The sequence below is a fragment of the Gigantopelta aegis genome, chromosome 4, assembly GCF_016097555.1.
Source record: "Gigantopelta aegis isolate Gae_Host chromosome 4, Gae_host_genome, whole genome shotgun sequence".
Taxonomy (NCBI): domain Eukaryota; kingdom Metazoa; phylum Mollusca; class Gastropoda; order Neomphalida; family Peltospiridae; genus Gigantopelta; species Gigantopelta aegis.
The window spans coordinates 62,040,244-62,059,822 of NC_054702.1; positions in this window are offsets into that span (position 1 = coordinate 62,040,244).

Sequence of the window (19,579 nt, forward strand, 5' to 3'; positions counted from 1 at the left end):
GATCTTAAACATCCTTAGATTGGGGGGTGGAAAGAGGGGCCAGGATATTCATAGTTACAAAATATGTCAATGCAACATTTGACAAGGTGGGGTTTTTTTCCACTAGCGGTCGGGCTAGTTACAGTAGTTATTTATTTGCCCAACACTGAATATCACTAGCCATGGGAGTGGGGCTACCATAATCTAGAAGCCCCGAGAGAGGTGTAATGTTTTACCGATAAGTTGACAAATTTAGTAAATACTAGTGCGTTGTAGATCTTGGAACCATAGGCGGCGACACTGAATAGGCAATGTGGTTGTATCGGGGTTATTAATAAAACATGTACATTGTATTGGGGTATAGTCTTATTGATGCGTTGACATATTTGGTCAATACGTTATGTTGTACACTGCAGAACGTGAATAGGCGGTACTACTGAATACGTTGTATTGGTGTGCTTTTAATGTATTGGATTGGGTTGAGTTGACAAATTTGGTAAATAAATTAGTTATGCCAAGCATCGCAGAACGTGGATATGTGGTTGTTTTGAATAGGGAATGCGGATCTATTGGGAATGTTTTTAATGTGGTGAATTGAATCAGAATCTTACCTATGAGTTGATAAATTGGGTAAATACGTTATGTCATGCACTGCAGAACGTGGATAAGTCGTGGTAGTCAATAGGCAATGCTGATGTATTGGGGGTGTTTCTAATGTGTTGAATTAGGCAAAAGTCTTACCTATGAGTTGACAAATTTGGTAAATTAGTTATGCTATTGGTTAAGCCATCGGACATTAAGGCTGGTGAGTACAGGGTTCGCAGCCCTGTACCGGCTCCCACCCAGAGCGAGTTTTAACGACTCAGTGGGAAGGTGTAAGACCATTATACCCTCTTCTGTCTCACTAACCACTAACAACTAACCCACTGTCCTGGACAGACAACCCAGATAGCTGATGTGTGTGCCCAGGACAGCGTGCTTGAACATTAATTGGATATAAGCACGAAAGTTAAATGAAAATGTGTTGAATTGGGTCACGGTCTTACCGATGAGTAGACAAATTTGGTAAATTAGTTATGTCATGCACTACAGAACGTGGATAGGCAACAGTATTATCACATAATTGTGTTGAGGTCTATAATAGTTAATGTGTTGGATTGAGGCACAGCTAATTATATTTTACCGATGAACTGACAAAGTATGGAAAATATACTTTTTACAGTTTTTAAAATGAATATAAAAAGAACAAATAATACATTTAACTGAGTTTGTATAACCATATGTATTCTGGTAGGCAATAGCAATAGAATAGATGTGTAACGACACCCCAGCACGAAAAATACATCGGCTATTGGTGTCAAACTATGGTAAATGTCTGGTAGGCAATACATTAAGCGGGAATTGTATACAAGAGTTAGGGTTATCGTTTGTTTAAGCAACCGTACACATGGGATATGGGAACTCATTTAACGTGCCCATACCCCGAAGGTTCAGGCACGCCCACCCCGGACTTAGTCTCTGACATCGCCAGTGACCAATTCCGGGGCAGGAGTGGTGGGGCGGTCAGTTTGAGATGGGCGGAATTTTGAAAAAATTAGTAGAGTTGAGAATAACCATAGCTTTAACAATTAAAAATTGGGTGATGCCATTTCAAAGGAGTTCAGTATACGTTAAAGTCAAGCGTTTTAGAACCTGAATACAGAACATAGGTACTGAATGGGCAATAGCTGGTACAGGGAATATAGTTATTGTGGTTGACTGGGCTATATATGTAGTTAATTTTGCACTGGTAAAGGACTTAATTTAGACTTGCATCTGCTGGCCAACACCAACCAACATTGAGTGTGTATGTGCGCGTGTGTGTGTGTGTCTGTGTGTGTCTGTGTGTGTGTGTCTCTCTCTCTCTTTCTTCTCTCTCTCTCTCTCTCTCCTCTCTCTCTCTCTCTCTCTCTCTCTCTCTCTCTCTGTGTGTGTGTGTGTGTGTGTGTGTGTGTGTGTGTGTATGCATACATAGAACTTCGTGTGTTGCAGCATGTTATGTACCTCTAAGTATAAATTGATGCAGCTGGACGGAACATGTTGACTAGGGCTTATTTCCAGGAAATTAAAGCTGCACTCGAGTATAATTTTAATACTGAAACTTATAGATAAAATCGACTTTACGTTTCTTACTATGACGCGCCAATCTTCGATTTATATTGGTTTTAGTCTTTAACCTAGGTCACACAAAATATACATTTTAATCACTTATATTATAATATACTGTTGTGAGGGCGTCCCGTCTCTGATCTCTTGTTATACCATATCATTGACGTAGCCAGTATTATATATTAGGGTGTTTGTTTGTTTGTTTTATGTTTATACTAGTTTTGTTCGGGAACTGACGACGTCTTACCTGTGTTACTGGTTCGTCAAAGTGTTACTAAATCTGGTTAATTATGTGCGTCATGTTATGCTGCACAGAACGTGGACAGGTGGAGGTGTTATAAAGTATATGTAACAGTTTAGGATTGTGTTCTGGATACAGATTAACTCAGTTCGGCTGCGTTGACACATCAGGTGAATGTATTGTCCCACGTCGCAGAACGTGTACAGAGAGCGTTATTGAATTGGTAAACTATACATACACACACTCAGGGGATGGAGTGGGTTAGAGATTTTATTACATACCCATTTAATCTTATACTAGTCTCAGACTATCAACTGCCACCAGAACGTTGGCCAACTTTTTGCTGTCATGACTTCTACGATTGGCCAGTTGTTAATCTGAGCACACCTGTCGTAAGTCGGGAGTTTGGGAAATTACAACGCAACCTTGGCCACCTTTCTGCTGGCAGTTGGTAGTCTGAGCCTAGTATAATAAAGACCATTATTGAACATATGTGTAATACAAAATCTAGCATGTGTAGTTCACTTGAATTGACGTCATGTCCTCAGCGAGGATGCTCAGTGTTCAGTCAATTCCCCAACATTCAGCTAACTTTCCAGACGAAGTAAATTGTGTTATTTAATTAAAATTGTGTTAATCATAATATAGAAAAGTGGCATGTAGTAAATACAGAACCACATACTTGTTGTTTTATCATGTTATTTATTGTACTCGCTTATAGTGCGCAAGATTTACAATATGCGACCGCTTCGCAGTCTCGTGGTATAATATTCTTGCGCACCATAAACTCGTGCAATAAACGACATGGGGAAACAACAGTTAGTTCTATGTAGTTCTGTATGTTTCTTACACACCCATGCGAGAGATCTCCCGTTATAGATCATTTTCGTCTCCAACATATTATTGGTGCTAATTTTTGAGACTTGTGATTGGTTGTTCTACGGTCCTAAATTCAACCACTGGCCATGCCAAAGACTGGGCTTGGGATGGGCGTGTCTAAACCTAAATATGATATAGACACGTAAATAGAGCACACGGACAAGGTTGCTCCACGTTGATGACCTAGTCGCCACAGCCATACTGTCCAATGAAATGAGCACGATCGACACTGACTGCTCTGTGACATATAAATTAACATGAAACTGGTTGCTCTTTGACACGTAAGTTAACTACAAGCGCAAGCGTCGTCAATAGATTTCAATTACAAAAATACATTTAAATTTATTTTAAACCTGGTTTTGAGGCGGGGACAAGTAAGAAATATAATATTACATTCGTGTCCGTTAGATACCTTTTATAACACATACCCAACTCTCTTTCAATTTCGGTTGATCATGTAGTCTTCTCTTTATATCCTATTAATGCTACAGACAGACAGACAGCAGCACCTGGTGGTGGGTAACAAACCTGTAGTATTATACCTTGAACGTGAGGTGCATCTCTTATATTAGACTGAATATTCATTACTCGGTAATGTTGAAGGTACAGATGTACTAGAAACTGAAGGCAAAACAATGATTTCATGCTTTAACTGAATTTGATCTCTAACTGAATTTTTGGGCCATAAAGTAGTTGCATATTATTTACTTATATCCTAAGGATGGAGGGTATTCAAACACCTGTTCAAGTTAGAACAGCTCAACGGGAAGACATCCTGACAGGGACAAAGCGGTAGGAACATTACATGGATTAATGGGGGGGGGGGGGGGGGGGGGGCTATAGTGGGGCACATGCCTTTTTGTAGTGTATGTATACATACATACATACATACATACATACATACAAAACGTAAGTGTTTTGGGCCTCAAGGAGGGGGGCGGGGGTGAGGAGGTGAGGATTCCAAATCGTATCTCTGCTAAGTGTATGTGAATCAGTGGTATTGGAACAAACTAAGCAGTAGACCCGCTATTGGATCACGTAAAGGTCTGGAACTGATACAAGTCGAGCTAGGATGTCATTAACACGGATTCGACACACGGCTGCAGCAGTTGAGTATATAGTTCGTGTGATTGCATTAAAGCGGAAACATCCGGTTTGTAGCATTTTATTATCAAGTGAGGAATGTGAAAATTGAGAGATGGGTGATAACACAGATGCAATACAGGAGTAGAATAAAAACAGGGTGATGCTGAGTTATAATAAAACATAGATGCGATTCAAGATTAGAATAAAACATAAGTGCGATTCAAGATTAGAATAAAACATAGATGCGATTCAAGATTAGAATAAAACATAGATGCGATTCAAGATTAGAATAAAACATAAGTGCGATTCAAGATTAGAATAAAACATAAGTGCGATTCAAGATTAGAATAAAACATAAGTGTGATTCAAGATTAGAATAAAACAGGGTGATAGCGGATTATAATAAATAAAGATGCGATACGAGAGTAGATTAAAACAGAGTGATAGCAGATTAGAATAAAACAAAGATGTGATAGAGTAGATTAAAACAGGGTGATAGCGGATTATAATAAAACAAAGATTCGATAGAGTAGATTAAAACAGGGTGATAGCGGATTAGAATAGAACAAAGATGCGATACTAGAGTAGAATAAAACAGGGATGCGATACGAGAGTAGAATAAAAAAGGGTGATAGCGGGTTAGTATAAGACAAAGATGCGATACGAGAGTAGAATAAAACAGGGTGATAGCGGGTTAGAATAAAACAAAGATGCGATACGAGAGTAGAATAAAACAGGGTGATAGCGGGTTAGAATAAAACAAAGATGCGATACGAGAGTAGAATAAAACAGGGTGATAGCGGGTTAGAATAAAACAAAGATGCGATACGAGAGTAGAATAAAAAAGGGTGATAGCGGGTTAGTATAAGACAAAGATGCGATACGAGAGTAGAATAAAACAGGGTGATAGCGGGTTAGAATAAAACAAAGATGCGATACGAGAGTAGAATAAAACAGGGTGATAGCGGGTTAGAATAAAACAAAGATGCGATACGAGAGTAGAATAAAACAGGGTGATAGCGGGTTAGAATAAAACAAAGATGAAAATGCTAACCTTAAAATATGTACATCAATGTCATCGTCAAAACTGGAGGATTAATTACAATTAACATTTTCCGCAACAATGGATTGTCGATTTCTACTATTGATCATCACGTTGCTGGAGCTCAACCGATCAATTTTCGATTATGATCGATCAATGGAACATCAGTAGATGTAATGCATGAGTAGAATAAAACAAACGTGACACATGAGTAGAATAAAACAGACGTGACACAGGAGTAGAATGAAACAGACGTGACACAGGAGTAGAATGAAACAGACGTGACGCATGAGTAGAATGAAACAGACGTGACGCATGAGTGGAATAAATCAGACGTGACACAGGAGTAGAATAAAACAGACGTGACGCATGAGTAGAATAAAACAGACGTGACACAGGAGTAGAATAAAAGAAACGCGACACAGAAGTAGAATAAAACAGACGTGACACAGTAGAATACAACAAACGTGACACAGGAGTAGAATCATAGAAGTCATACAGGAATGGGACAAAACATGGCGGTGCTCGATTAATTTTTTTTTATAAATGCGACATAGCTGTGTAATAAAACTGCGTGATACTGGTGTGGAATAAAACAGGATGATACCGAAGTAGAATAAACAAGATACGATACAACACAGAACGATACTGGAGTAGGAAGTTTGTTTTGTTTAACGACACCACTGGAGCACATTGATTAATTAATCATCGGCTATTGGATGTCAAACATTTGGTATTTCTGACTCGTAGTCATCAGAGGAAACCCGCTACATTTTTTCTAATGCAGCAAGAGATCTTTTATATGCATTTTCCCTCAGACAAGAAAGCACATACCACGGCCTTTGTCCAGTTGTGGTGCACTGGTTGGAACGAGAAAAAACCCAGCCAGCTGAATGGATCCACCGAGGTGGTTCGATCCTGCGACGCAAGCACCTCAAGCGAGCACTCAACCGACTGAGCTAAATCCCGCCCCAATACTGGAATAGGATACAACGGGCGTGGTAGTGGTGCAGAATTTCTTTTCCAAAAAAGGTAATATTGAAATATGATCAAACTGGCTGATACAAGAGTAGGTTTAAAACGCAGATGTATTACTGGTATAGAATACAACACAGGATGATACTGGAATATGATAAAAACAGGGCCGTACCGATGTACGATAAAACCGATGCTCCGAATGGAGAAGTTGCATACAGGCTACTTTTATCATTAACAGCAATGTTTCTTGTATGCACTTTTTACTTTTTTTATCGACAGGATATCCCATCCTTTAATATACCAGTCGTTGACCACCTACTAGAACGGACAATAACCACGGTGGATCTTTGTGAGTTTGTTTGCTCTGTAACCTATAGCATTTCAGTTCCCGGTCTTTTTTATTGGAGACAAAAATGTGTTTGTCTGTACCATATTGTTTTACCCTACCGGCCTCGGTGGTGTCATGGTTATATGTTTTTGTATATCCGAAAAAAAGATAGAGACATTACTAAAAAAATAAAGGTTGAACTATTACTACAAATAAGCAATCAACGAGTGTGGATGTGGGGGAAATATCTACTGTTACTATTGTACATAGAATCTGTACACGATATCCATGTTATATAAAATCTCGTCATCTTTGTTATTCACATTTCAGGTATCATATTATTAGTATAATGAGTCAGTCTTTGTTGTACTTTGACCTTTCGCTATTTCCATTTCCGCTTTAACGAGAAAAACACAACAGTGCATGTATTAAAGGCAGTGATCCTATTTACGAGATAAAATGAACCATTTTCTTTCTTTAATCACCGGTATATGGTTTGTTTTTTGGTGTGGTTTGGGGGGTTTTGGGTTTTGTTTTGCAAATCATATCTTTTGATAGTTCTTGTATTTGTAGTGGCTAGAAATGTTTTTATGCGAAATGTAAGATACGTACCTCAGAACAAAGACATATCTGCTGCAGTTTAAAATCACATCTGCAATACACTTATTTCCACACAACAATCTACTGAACCGAATTACAGGGCACAACATCGATCATTTTAGTAGATCTATAAGGTTACTGGCCGTTCCAGCAAGTATTTGGTAACTGGTTACACAAGCGTAGCTAGGATTTTATATTGGGGGTGAAGGCGGCACACCAACCACCCACCACGCCCCCCCCCCCCCAAATAAAAAATAAATAAAACTAAACTGTCCAGTATCCAGTAAGTCATGCTAGGATGTTAAACAAGATAATATATAAAGTTGGAAGGGGTCAAGATGATTGGTTTTAATAGTATTGCATGCTATACTGTCTGTAGGTAAACTACTGTGTTGCTAGTTCTTGAATTAGAACTAAAATTATCCCCTATGGAGGCAGGGGGTTTTCTCTTTCATTAACCTATAGAATCTCACATGCTGTTGCCAAATGTTTGACATCCAATAGCCAATTACTAATACTGTGCCCCAGTGGTATCGTTAAACAATACAAACTTTATCTTTAATTTTAATTTTTAGTTGCGTGTCTAATCCTAGGCTAAAGACTGTCAACTGTTAAGACAAAAGTTGGCCAACTCCACGGTTGCCTTGCATTTTTTTTTCAACTCCAGACTTACGACGGGTGCGCTCAGATTAACAATTATTAAAGAGACAGACCCTAGTTTCAATCCGTGAAAATTAACACTAAGTTTAGTTAATCTACAAACCTGTCATACATTTGGATAAAGTTACAATTGAGTGAAATATGAGTCTGTGACTTTGAAATGGTGAAATACCCTCTAAAAATAGACTAAAAGTCGACTCCATAACTGTTACTTCTCAGACGCACGTGCGTTTTTAAAAATATGAGAAATATAATTTATGACATTACAAACATCAGGATGACCAAAAACACTTCGAATGTACGGAAGTGGATAATCTAAACAATAAAATCTAAGTATGATTTCAGTTATCAAAAACGGCTCTAATAGTAAAACGTACGCCTTAGTGTTCCTTTAATGGGTCGTAGAAGTCGTGACAGCATAAAGTAGGCCAACGTTCTGATGACAGTTGGTAGTCTAAGCCTAGCATAAGACAAGTATGCTTGAACCCTGGTTAAGCACTAAAGTACTATTATTAATAATACTATCATTATCCTAAACGTCGGAAACTAGTTCCCAATATTACGAAGGAATTCAACTGTACAGACTGTTTTAGTTACAGGGAAATCGAAGGGAGTGGCGTTGGCTATTTATGGTGGTGCGGAAGCATACTGTTGTATAGTCAGGCACGGCGGAAACAAGTAGAGATTGGGGGTGGGGTGGGGGCCTGACTGAGATTGAGGGAGCAAAGCAAAGTTTGTAGGGGCTTCAGGGGTATGCTCCCCTGTATAATTTTGAAAACTAGATGTGCATTCTACAAGTAAAATTAATCTCTGCCTTACGATTTACTACCAATAATATTTGTTATTCAGAATTATTGCGGTGGGGGCTCTAGCTCCCCCACTACTGCTCCACTGTGCCTGATAGCAGATATCTGTTTGTTTTTTGCTTTTTTAAATGACAGTTTGAGACTTTTAAAATCAGTTTTTCTATTTAAAATTTTACATAAATATGTATCTATGTGGTATCGTCCCATTTGGTCGAAGTCCTGTTTATCGAATGCAGAGAAAAAAGAAAAAAAAGAGAAGCATAGTCACGTAAACCCCAGCGAGCTCATCTGTAAAACAATACTGTACCTGGGCCCTGTTTTACGAAACGATTTTAGCGCTAAGATTACCTTAAGCGCATAGCTAACTTATGGACTTAAGGTGATCTTAGGGCTAAGATTGCTTTGTAAAACGGGGCCCAGGGGCCCCATACCTAAGCAAGTCCATTTATTAAATAGGGAACGCTAGGTTGTATTCTCAAGTAACCACTCTATTGTTTTGATTCATTGTTTGAATTCACAAAGTGAGTTATAATGTACTTGCCTAACTTTTATTATCTGAATTCATTGTTGAATTCACAAAGTGAGTTATAATGTACTTGCCTAACTTTTATTATCTGAATTCATTGTTGAATTCACATAGTGAGTTCTAATGTACTTGCTTAACTTTTATTATCTGAATTCATTATTGAATCCAACTTTTATTATCTGAATTCATTGTTGAATTCACATAGTGAGTTATAATGTACTTGCCTAACTTCTGTTATCTGAATTCATTGTTGAATCTACATAGTGAGTTATAATGTACTTGCCTAACTTTTATTATCTGAATTCATTGTTGAATTCACATAGTGAGTTATAATGTACTTGCCTAACTTTTATTATCTGAATTCATTGTTGAATTCACATAGTGAGTTATAATGTACTTGCTTAACTTTTATTATCTGAATTCATTATTGAATCCAACTTTTATTATCTGAATTCATTGTTGAATCCAACTTTTATTATCTGAATTCATTATTGAATCCAACTTTTATTATCTGAATTCATTGTTGAATCTACATAGTGAGTTATAATGTACTTGCCTAACTTTTATTATCTGAATTCATTGTTGAATCCACATAGTGAGTTATAACGTACTTGCTTAACTTCTATTATCTGAATTCATTGTTGAATCTACAAAGTGAGTTATAATGTACTTGCTTGACTTCTATTATCTGAATTCATTATTGAATCCACATAGTGAGTTATAATGTACTTGCCTAATTTTTCTTATCTTAATTCATTGATGAATCCACATAGTGAGTTATAATGTACTTGCCTAACTGCTATTGTCTGAATTCATTATTGAATTCATATGGTGAGTTACGATGTACCAGTCTGAGCTGTGGTCTAAATTCATTGTTGAATTCACTTGATGAGTTTATAATATAATTTGCCGTCTGCCATCCACCTCGGTATACATTTCACCGATGTGATGGGTGTCTGACAGTCTGTCACTTCGGCGCTGTCAACGCGATACTTGCACATGCGCACTGCGGTCGACTGTGATCTTCACAATGACAAGCTCCAGGAAGTGGTGTTTCCGGAAACAATAATGCTGTCATTTTTATTAAAATATTTTGCCTTGGCCTCTTTTGGCGACCAGCAATGTCCGACATGATTGGCAGCATACTATAATAACATTTGCAAAGTTTTGTGAGGGGAGTTTGTATCAAAATATGGTTATGTTTGAAATGCAGAACACGTGCGTGACCGGTCTGAGATTGGGAGATTTTGTCTTAAGCTGTGGGTGGGCACAGAACACAAATTAAGTAGGCCCTATATTTACGATAATACTTTAAATGTGTTGTTTTTAAATATAATAATAATAATAATAATAATAATAATAATAATAAAAGGAAACTAGCATTGTTTGCATATTTATTGAATAAATTTATTTTATTTTCATTTTATTTATTTAAGTAATGTTAATATTAAAGTTAAAATTTGTTTTGTTTAACGACACCACTGTTTACGTAATGTATTTATTTCCATAATAAATGTTATATTTAACTTTTTTAGAGAAAAATAATGTTGACTTTGTTAAACAATCAATGATTAAAACTGGATATGAATGACATTTTCTTGTTTCGACTATTAATGTGTGTACATCATGGGTTTTTGGTATTTCTAATGTTTATAGTAACTTAAACAGGCTTTTTTTTTTTACATGTACGAAATTATTGAAGGCTAAATCTAGTTTGAGCTGATAATTTGACCCCCACCTCAAGACTTCCATGTAATCCTACTAGTGATAAACTTACGTATTTGTGCAGACAATTAAAAAAAACCCTGGATTCATCGCAAAGGTTTCGGCCAATTCATTCACTTTTTTTTGCAATAATATGTTATGTGATGAATATACTAGAAATGAAAAGAATGAAAGGAATATATTTGTTTAATGACACCTCAGCACATTGAAAAAAATACGGCTATTTGGTGTCAAACACATTGTTATTGAGAGAGAGAGAGAGAGAGAGAGGAGAGAGAGAGAGAGAGAGAGAGAGAGAGAGAGAGAGAGAGAGAGAGAGAGAGAGAGAGAGAGAGAGAGGGGGGGGGAGGTACAGATATATTTGACATATTTTAATGTACAAGATAGATAGATCCCTGATCGATGTTAAGTAAATGTTACACTTCATTTTTTCACGGATACACTGGCTAGAACACTACCTTAGATTGTTGACCGAGAGAGGTGAGGGAGAAATACAGAGAGACAAAGAGCGAGAGAGAGAGAGAGAGAGAGAGAGAGAGAGAGAGAGAGAGAGAGAGAGAGAGAGAGAGAGAGAGAGAGAGAGAGAGAGGAGGGGACAGACAGAGACAGACACAGAGAGACAGAGACAGGAAGCGAGAAAGAGAGAGAGAAGAGAGAGAGATGGGGAGGAGGGGACAGAGACAGACACATAGAGAGAGAGAGAGAGAGAGAGAGAGAGAGAGAGGGGGGGGGGGGGAGGGGGGAGGGGGGAGGTACAGATATATTTGACATATTTTAATGTACAAGATAGATAGATCCCTGATCTGATCGATGTTAAGTAAATGTTACATTTCACTTTTTCACGGATACACTGGCTAGAACAGTACCTTAGATTGTTGACCGAGAGAGAGAGAGAGGGAGAGACACAGAGAGAGAGAGAGAGAGAGAGAGAGAGAGAGAGAGAGAGAGAGAGAGAGAGAGAGAGAGAGACAGACAGACAGACAGACAGACAGACAGACGTTTTTATTTGTTCATATTATTAAACTGCAAATATTATTATAAATGTATCTCTATCTTCGATTACATTTGTGTTAATGAAAGGGCCTAATAGCTGGAAGTCTTGCGTCCTAATCTATTCAAGTTTGTTTATAAAAGCAGTAAAATAATTTTAAATTTCCTTATATAAAAATGCATTGTGCATTGTTAAAACAAACAAACAAAAAACAACAACAAATAAACAACAACAAAAAACCCCACGAAAGAAACATATACAAAAATGTACAAATAAAAATATCGACACAAAATGCCACAAATATTCTCACAAGAAAATACCTATAATGATTTGTGGATTTATTCATATATGTTACTCTGCAACGCATTAATGTCAAATAATGGTAAAAATATGAATGGATTGATAGTCGACATCAGTGTAAAAATCAATATATATATATTTTGATTTGTAAGCTTTGATAAAAAAAAAACTTTTTTATTCATTATGTTAATTGCTGTACTGCGAATATGATAACAGTTGGTTAATGACGTGTTGAAATGCTTCAAAAGTTGGTCAAAAACAGCTTGCCATGTCGGGATGGCAACCATTATGAACTACATGACATTGTACTTGGGAACAGACAAGAGTTTGTATAATACGACACGCTGGAACAATTAACGCCCGAGCCCGGAGCTACATGGACTTGCGGAACATTGGTCACCGTGATCTACCGCAATATTAGCAACACGATCCGTCATGAGTAACTGTATATAGCGCGCTCATTCATTAACAGTTATCAATGAAGACAGTACTTTCTCCGCATGTAACACCGACTGATATTAAAGAGGTGGACTATCAAAGTATAATCTGTGAACTTAATAGGTTACGAAAACGCACTGGAGTCACCGCATTATGGCGGAAGTAGCTTAGTAGTAGAGCGCCCGTGTGAGGTGCGATGAGTTGCAGGATCGATCGTCCTTCGGTCCCAATCAGTGTCGTACGACTGTAGCAAACACTTTTGTCGTTAATTGGACGGTGTAGATCATATTTGGCGACATTGACTATATTCTGTCTTAGAAAGTGGTAATACACAATGTTTTGGGGTTTATGTGTGTATGCGTGTTGGTTTTGTTTTGTTTTTTCTTTTTTGTTTCTTCTTGTGGTTTTGATTTTGGTTTGGTTTAATAAACGAACTGAATTGAATTGCGATTGCAAGATATAAACACCAATGTAATAAGTATTTCTATTTGAGACGCCAGAGGCAGATCTAGGGATTTTGCGATAGTTATAATTTTATTAGATATTAATTTTCATTTTTTTACGATTCCCCCCCCCCCCCCCCCAAAAAAAAACCTCCCCCAAAGTTCCTCTTGCATTCCACCTAATGTCATTGCCCCCCACCCCCCCCCCCCCCCCAATGTATTTTCTGGATCCGCCACTGGACGCATTGTAAAACTGTTTGTTTTGGGGTTTGAATGTTTTTTAAAATTTAATTGCGGTTTAGACCTTCATTGTACGACAAATGTTTGAGAAAGTCACTAGCCTTCATAGAAGGTTTCGCTAGTGTCCCATATATTGTAATTTTTTAAAATATTGAGTTCATCATTCTACTAATCCAGAATACAAATTCACTAGTCTGTACCAGTGGATTGTTTAACTCTGACATCTCTTAACATCACTAACTAATACAAAACACAAACACAAGTATGGTTTTAATAAACACGCTTGATTTTGTAAACTTCCTTGACTCAACATGCCAGACTGGCCGAATCAACTGCCGAGAGGCATGCTTCCCCCCTTCCCCCATCACCCGTTTTCCCACTGCCTTTTATATCTGATTGTCGTTCCATAACAAAAACTTTGTTTTGTTTAACGACACCACTAGACCACATTGATTAATTAATCATCGGCTATTGGATGTCAAACATTTGGTAATTGTGGCACGTAGTTATTAGAGGAAACCCGCTAAATTTTTCCTAACGCAGCAAGGGATCTTTTATATGTACTTTTCCACAGACAGGAAAGCACATACCACGGCCTTTGACCAGTTATGGTGCACTAGTTAGACGTCCCATAAATAACAGGACTCATAGACAGTATGGGTGGCTCTCCAGTATATAATATTGGCTACGTCAGTGATGATATGGTATAACAAGAGATCAGAGACGGGACGACCTCACAACAGTATATTATAATATAAGTGATTAAAATGTATATTTTGTGTGACCTAGGTTAAAGACTAAAACCAATATAAATCGAGGATTGGCGCGTCACAGTAAGAAACGTAAAGTGGATTTTATTTTATAAGTTTCAATATTAAAATTATACTCGAGTACAGCTTTAATTTCCCGGAAATAAGCCCTATTCAACGTGTTTCGTCCAGCTGCATCAATTTATACTTAGAGGTACATAACATGCTGCAACACACGAAGTTCTATGTGTATGTGTGTGTATATATCTATATCTATCTATCTATCTATCTATCTATCTATCTATCTATCTATCTATCTATATATATATATCTATATCTATATATATATATATATATATATCTATATATATATATATATATATATATATATATAGAGAGAGAGAGAGAGAGAGAGAGAGAGAGAGAGAGAGAGAGAGAGAGAGAGAGAGAGAGAGAGAGAGAGAGAGAGAGAGACATACATATACATATATATATATACACACACACACACAGCATCACGGTCTAACGTTTGCACGAATCCAAATATCGAGTATCATAATAGCGTGTTTATGGATAATATGTATGTATGTAGCGTGCATTATCCAGAAGCGGATCAAGGATGGGTTTTTGTTTTCCTAAAGAAGGTGTGCCATTAAAACAGGTCACTTGCCAGGGTATCAATTTTCGGTAAATAACGATAAATGCGTTGTGTACTCTATGGTAATAATATCAGAGCACTTGTGGCGGATTGTGACGGGGTGCACACCTCCACAACACCAACTGGAACCTCCACTGTTATTCCGACTCGTTCACATTCACGCCGCATATTGGGGCTTGATTAATAAAATAACATGCCTGACAGTAATGACAAATCCGCGCATGCCTTGTGTTTATTCTACGTTACCATGACACCAGGAAACGCTATGGAGATCCCATTGATTAACAACCACTGTCCAGTTTTTCGCGTGATTCACAATCTGACGGAACTATTTCTGCATGTATCATTCATACACATCAGTTTCATTCACGATTCTTTGCAATTGACATGCATTCGTTCATTCACTCGCACGAGCACCATTCATTCGTTAGTTGTTCATTCACTTCGGCAGTGCACCGTTAACCCAATAGACCCATGGTACGGTGCGACGGAATAACCGATCAATAACTTTTCTTTCATGCAGGCAAATGCTCGAGTTGGTTGAGAAGCGCGCCACAGTTCTATTGAACGTCTGCTCCTGGTGGTATCGATCCGCGCGTGCAAACAGCCGCGATCTGCTCCGTTATTGTCGTCTGCATCTGCGCTACAATGGCGCAAATGTTGGAATTTTGATTTTCATTGTAAAATTGTGTACGTCGAAAGATGAATCGCAATAAATGGTCTCCTGTACATTAAACAATTCAAAACTCAAATAAAAGCCAATTAATATTTAACAATCATGTTTCTTTTTATTAGGAATGGTCTGATGTTTTGATGGTGGTATTTGTGAGAAGTGTATTGGTTAATGATTAATTGAGGAATGACAAAAAACCCCACAAAACACAAAAAAACACCCCAAAACAAACAAACCAAACCAAAAGTTCAGTTCACACATGTTGTAACCCCCCCCCCCCCCCCCCCCCCCCCCACCAGGAGGTCAACAGATACGAACTGGGCCTCCTTGACTACGTACCTATAAAAAGAGAAAACCACAATTCTGGGGTTTTCCCCTGACGCATTGCCGCACCCCCTAAGCTAATAATAACTAAATAAAAGGAAAGGGAAGCGAACAGAAATATTTGTATTTACATTTACTGATTTAGTGTTTCTTACCAAAACTCAGTTTGCATGTGTGGAAGAGCTATAACTTTGGCATGTTTGTCATTAATGATGTGGGTAGGTGTAGTATATTAAAACAATAAACATACATATACTACCTATGTTAGATCAAGAATTGTACACTCCATATTATCACAAAATTATAAGTTTAATAACAGCATAGACATCATCCAAATGTCACTAATGCTAAACGAAACATTACATCAAATGTATAATTTAAGATTTAAAAACTACACCATACAAAGCAAATAAACTTATACATGTGTATAACTAACGTGTTAAATGGTTGACTACGTATATGTTTTGAAAATGTGTACAACTAGTAATATACACTAAATTACCAATATTTGTCTTAAGTATACATCTTAAAACGTCATTTGTAAATTATTGTCCTTACCGTCACTGACGTTTCACAGTTCAAGCTATTCCAGCAAAATAATGTGGGTGTGAGGAGTTTCTCCTATATCCCCAACCTGCAAAAAGTTAAATACAACAGATTAAGAACAGATCGACCACACCTGACATCGTTATAAATGTTGTCCCGTACGTGATTAATTATTCCCTATACAAAACATTAAACGTCCTTGAACACACGGACTGTTCACACACGTTGAATAATTCTCGTTTTTTTTTTTACATTCGTTTGCAGTTGCACGGAGAGTTGGGTGTGATCTCGAAAATGTTATGCTTTGAGCCAAAATGTTCATTATTAATTAACGTTTTCTGAGAAATATGTATATATTTTTAAATGTAATTAAATGACACGTATTTTATAGATTTAACTAATTAAAGTTCGGTTTCAGTAAACAAAAAGACTATAAAGTATAATATGTACTAACTGTCTAGCTTACCGTACTACTGAAATTTTCTTATATCGAGAGTAAAATCCATTTAGGTAATGAATGAATATTTAGCTCCGTTCAGGAAAAACTGAACGACTAGCAATTATCAGTAGTGTTTGTGAATGATAATTATCAACGCAGCCAGTGGGCAAAACCCCGAGGCAGCCGTGCACAAATGACGCTCTCTCTCTGTCTCTCTTCCGGTGACCAATGATGTCACCGAAATTAAAGTCGCCTGTTCTACTTAATTCTATAAAATTGAATGTTTAATATATAAAACACCCCAAAGCGTCCGATGTTTGGTTTCGTGTTGGGGTGTTTGTGTTAAAGGCTAAAACTGTTGGCGACTGTTTTAAAGAGGACTGAATCTTCTGAAACTATTTGTCTAATTTCTTAATTAAGGAAAGTGTAATAAATGAAAACCACGTATTGCATACATTTTAATACAATGCACATGCAAGAGAGTTGCCTTGGTGGATAATACACGTCTGTTCTGTTCGTACACATTTTTTGTCTTATTTTGTGATGCGTTGTGCTGTTCTGTTATATAATACAAATCTGTTCTGTTCTGTTTTGTTCATACACATCTTTTGTTTTGTGTTGTGTTGCGTTATGTAATGTTCCATGGTAATACACATCTGTTCTGTTCTGTTCATGCACATCTATTGTCTTATTTTGTGATGTGTTGTGTTATGTTCTGTTTATGGATAATACACATCTGTTCTGTTCGTTTCTGTTCATACACATATTTTATATTGTGTTGGCAATGTGTTGTGCTGTTATGTTTGTGAGTAATATACATCAGTTTTGTTACGTTCACGGATGATATAACTCTTTAGTTTTTGTATTCTATATGTACCTTTAACTTTCCTTTTGACCAGAAATAGCGAACCAAGATTGCGCCAACACGCCGTCTGATTATTCACACAACGGTTAAACAATCATTGTTAAACATTATCACTGCAAATGTTTGAAACTTGGTCAATGTTTATAACTGAGTTCCCAGTCAAGGTTTCCGGGAGTGAGTTGCCGGTGTGTGGGGTGGAATCCCGAAGTGGCGGTGTACGTGCTGACATGCCGATCAGCATAATAGTGTCTGACTGGCAAGCATTTAGTTAACCAACAGATTTCATACATATTACGGTAGTATTTTTGACAAAATTAGTGAGAGACCATTCTTTCACTGTCCATTGTCTCATTATTTTCATATTAGATTTTTTTTTAAACACAATTTAAACACACTTTATATCTTAAAGAAAGTCTTTTCCAGATACATATATTATGTGCTGTAAAATTTAGTACAAGATACCAGCGTGAATGATTCATTTGCCAAATACATGTATTAATAGTTCTAAGCATGGTTTTTAATTCATTGAGACTTCTCAGTTTAACAACACTGTATGATCTTGATACCTACTTATGTTATTGTGCAAAGCTGATACAAAAATATGGTTAAACTATTTGGTTTCTAAAGGGACTGTTCTGTGTTTGTTGCTATTGTAAATTGTTTCTGACTAATGACGAAAGTTACATACTATATACATAGTTTCTTGTTCAGAATATCAGTGTCTGTATATTCAATGTGTTTCTGGTCGTGTTAATGTTTGTAACAAGTAGCCCAAACTGGATTTGATCGTATGTACGAAAACAATATGTACTAACGTCCAAAGGAAACTTTGCAAAGCTTGAAATTGTATTATAGAAAACCAACAAACGGTACAGTGGGATATGAAAGGATCACGAAGTTCAACATCTAAAAGTTACAATGCACTTCGTGATACACGCAAGGTGTTTGTAATGTGGTTTGTAAATTGGTTCTTTTTTTATTAGCAACAATATTTATCAAATAACTAAAATTTTATGAATGTAAAATTTCTTTTGGACGTCAGTATATATTAGAAAATAAAATAATGCTTGACCTAGTACAAACACTAGGACGATCAGAAACACATTTGATATAAACAAAAACTTTCTTTTGTGCAACGACACCCCTTGAGCACATTGGTCAATTAATTATTAATCATCGATTATTTATGTCAGACATTTGGTATTTTGACGTATAAGTCTTCGAGAAGAAACCCACTACATTTTTCTATTAGTATCAAGGGATTTTTATGCACCAACCCCTCGACAGGATAGCACATATCAAGACCTTTGATATACCAGCCGTGAAGCATTGGCTGGAAGGGAAATTATCCCACTGGGCCCCAGACCTACCACACACCAGGCGAACGCTTTACCATTGGACTACGTCCTGTCACCATTTGATATACAACCACTGATATTTTATGCAGAAAAACATATTTAGTATGCAATTTTAGTCATTAAAACGTCACTCGGTTAGTCGGAAACATCTTCACAATGGCAATAAATTCAGGATAGTCCCTTTAATGTTTTAAAGTCTGTATCAAATATTAATATGTTTATAATCTATATGGCTGACTAATTTTTAAAATCAACACTGTCGTATCAGTGTTTTAGAATATATTAATATTTTATTAAAATCTGTGTCAGAAAACCGATATTCCACATCAATATTTTAAAACACACATCACTTATTTGTTTTAAAATTTATATCTCACATTAATGTTCTGAATCCTAATAACAGTTTAATTTGATATCCATGGTAAATAAATGTAAAATCTTTTCTGCAGTTGTTTTAGTGTTAATTAGGATATTTGGTGAAACGCATATTAAAACAAATTAATAGAATAATTAGTGTCCAAAACAAAACAAAAAACGTCTCGGACCTTAAAACACTT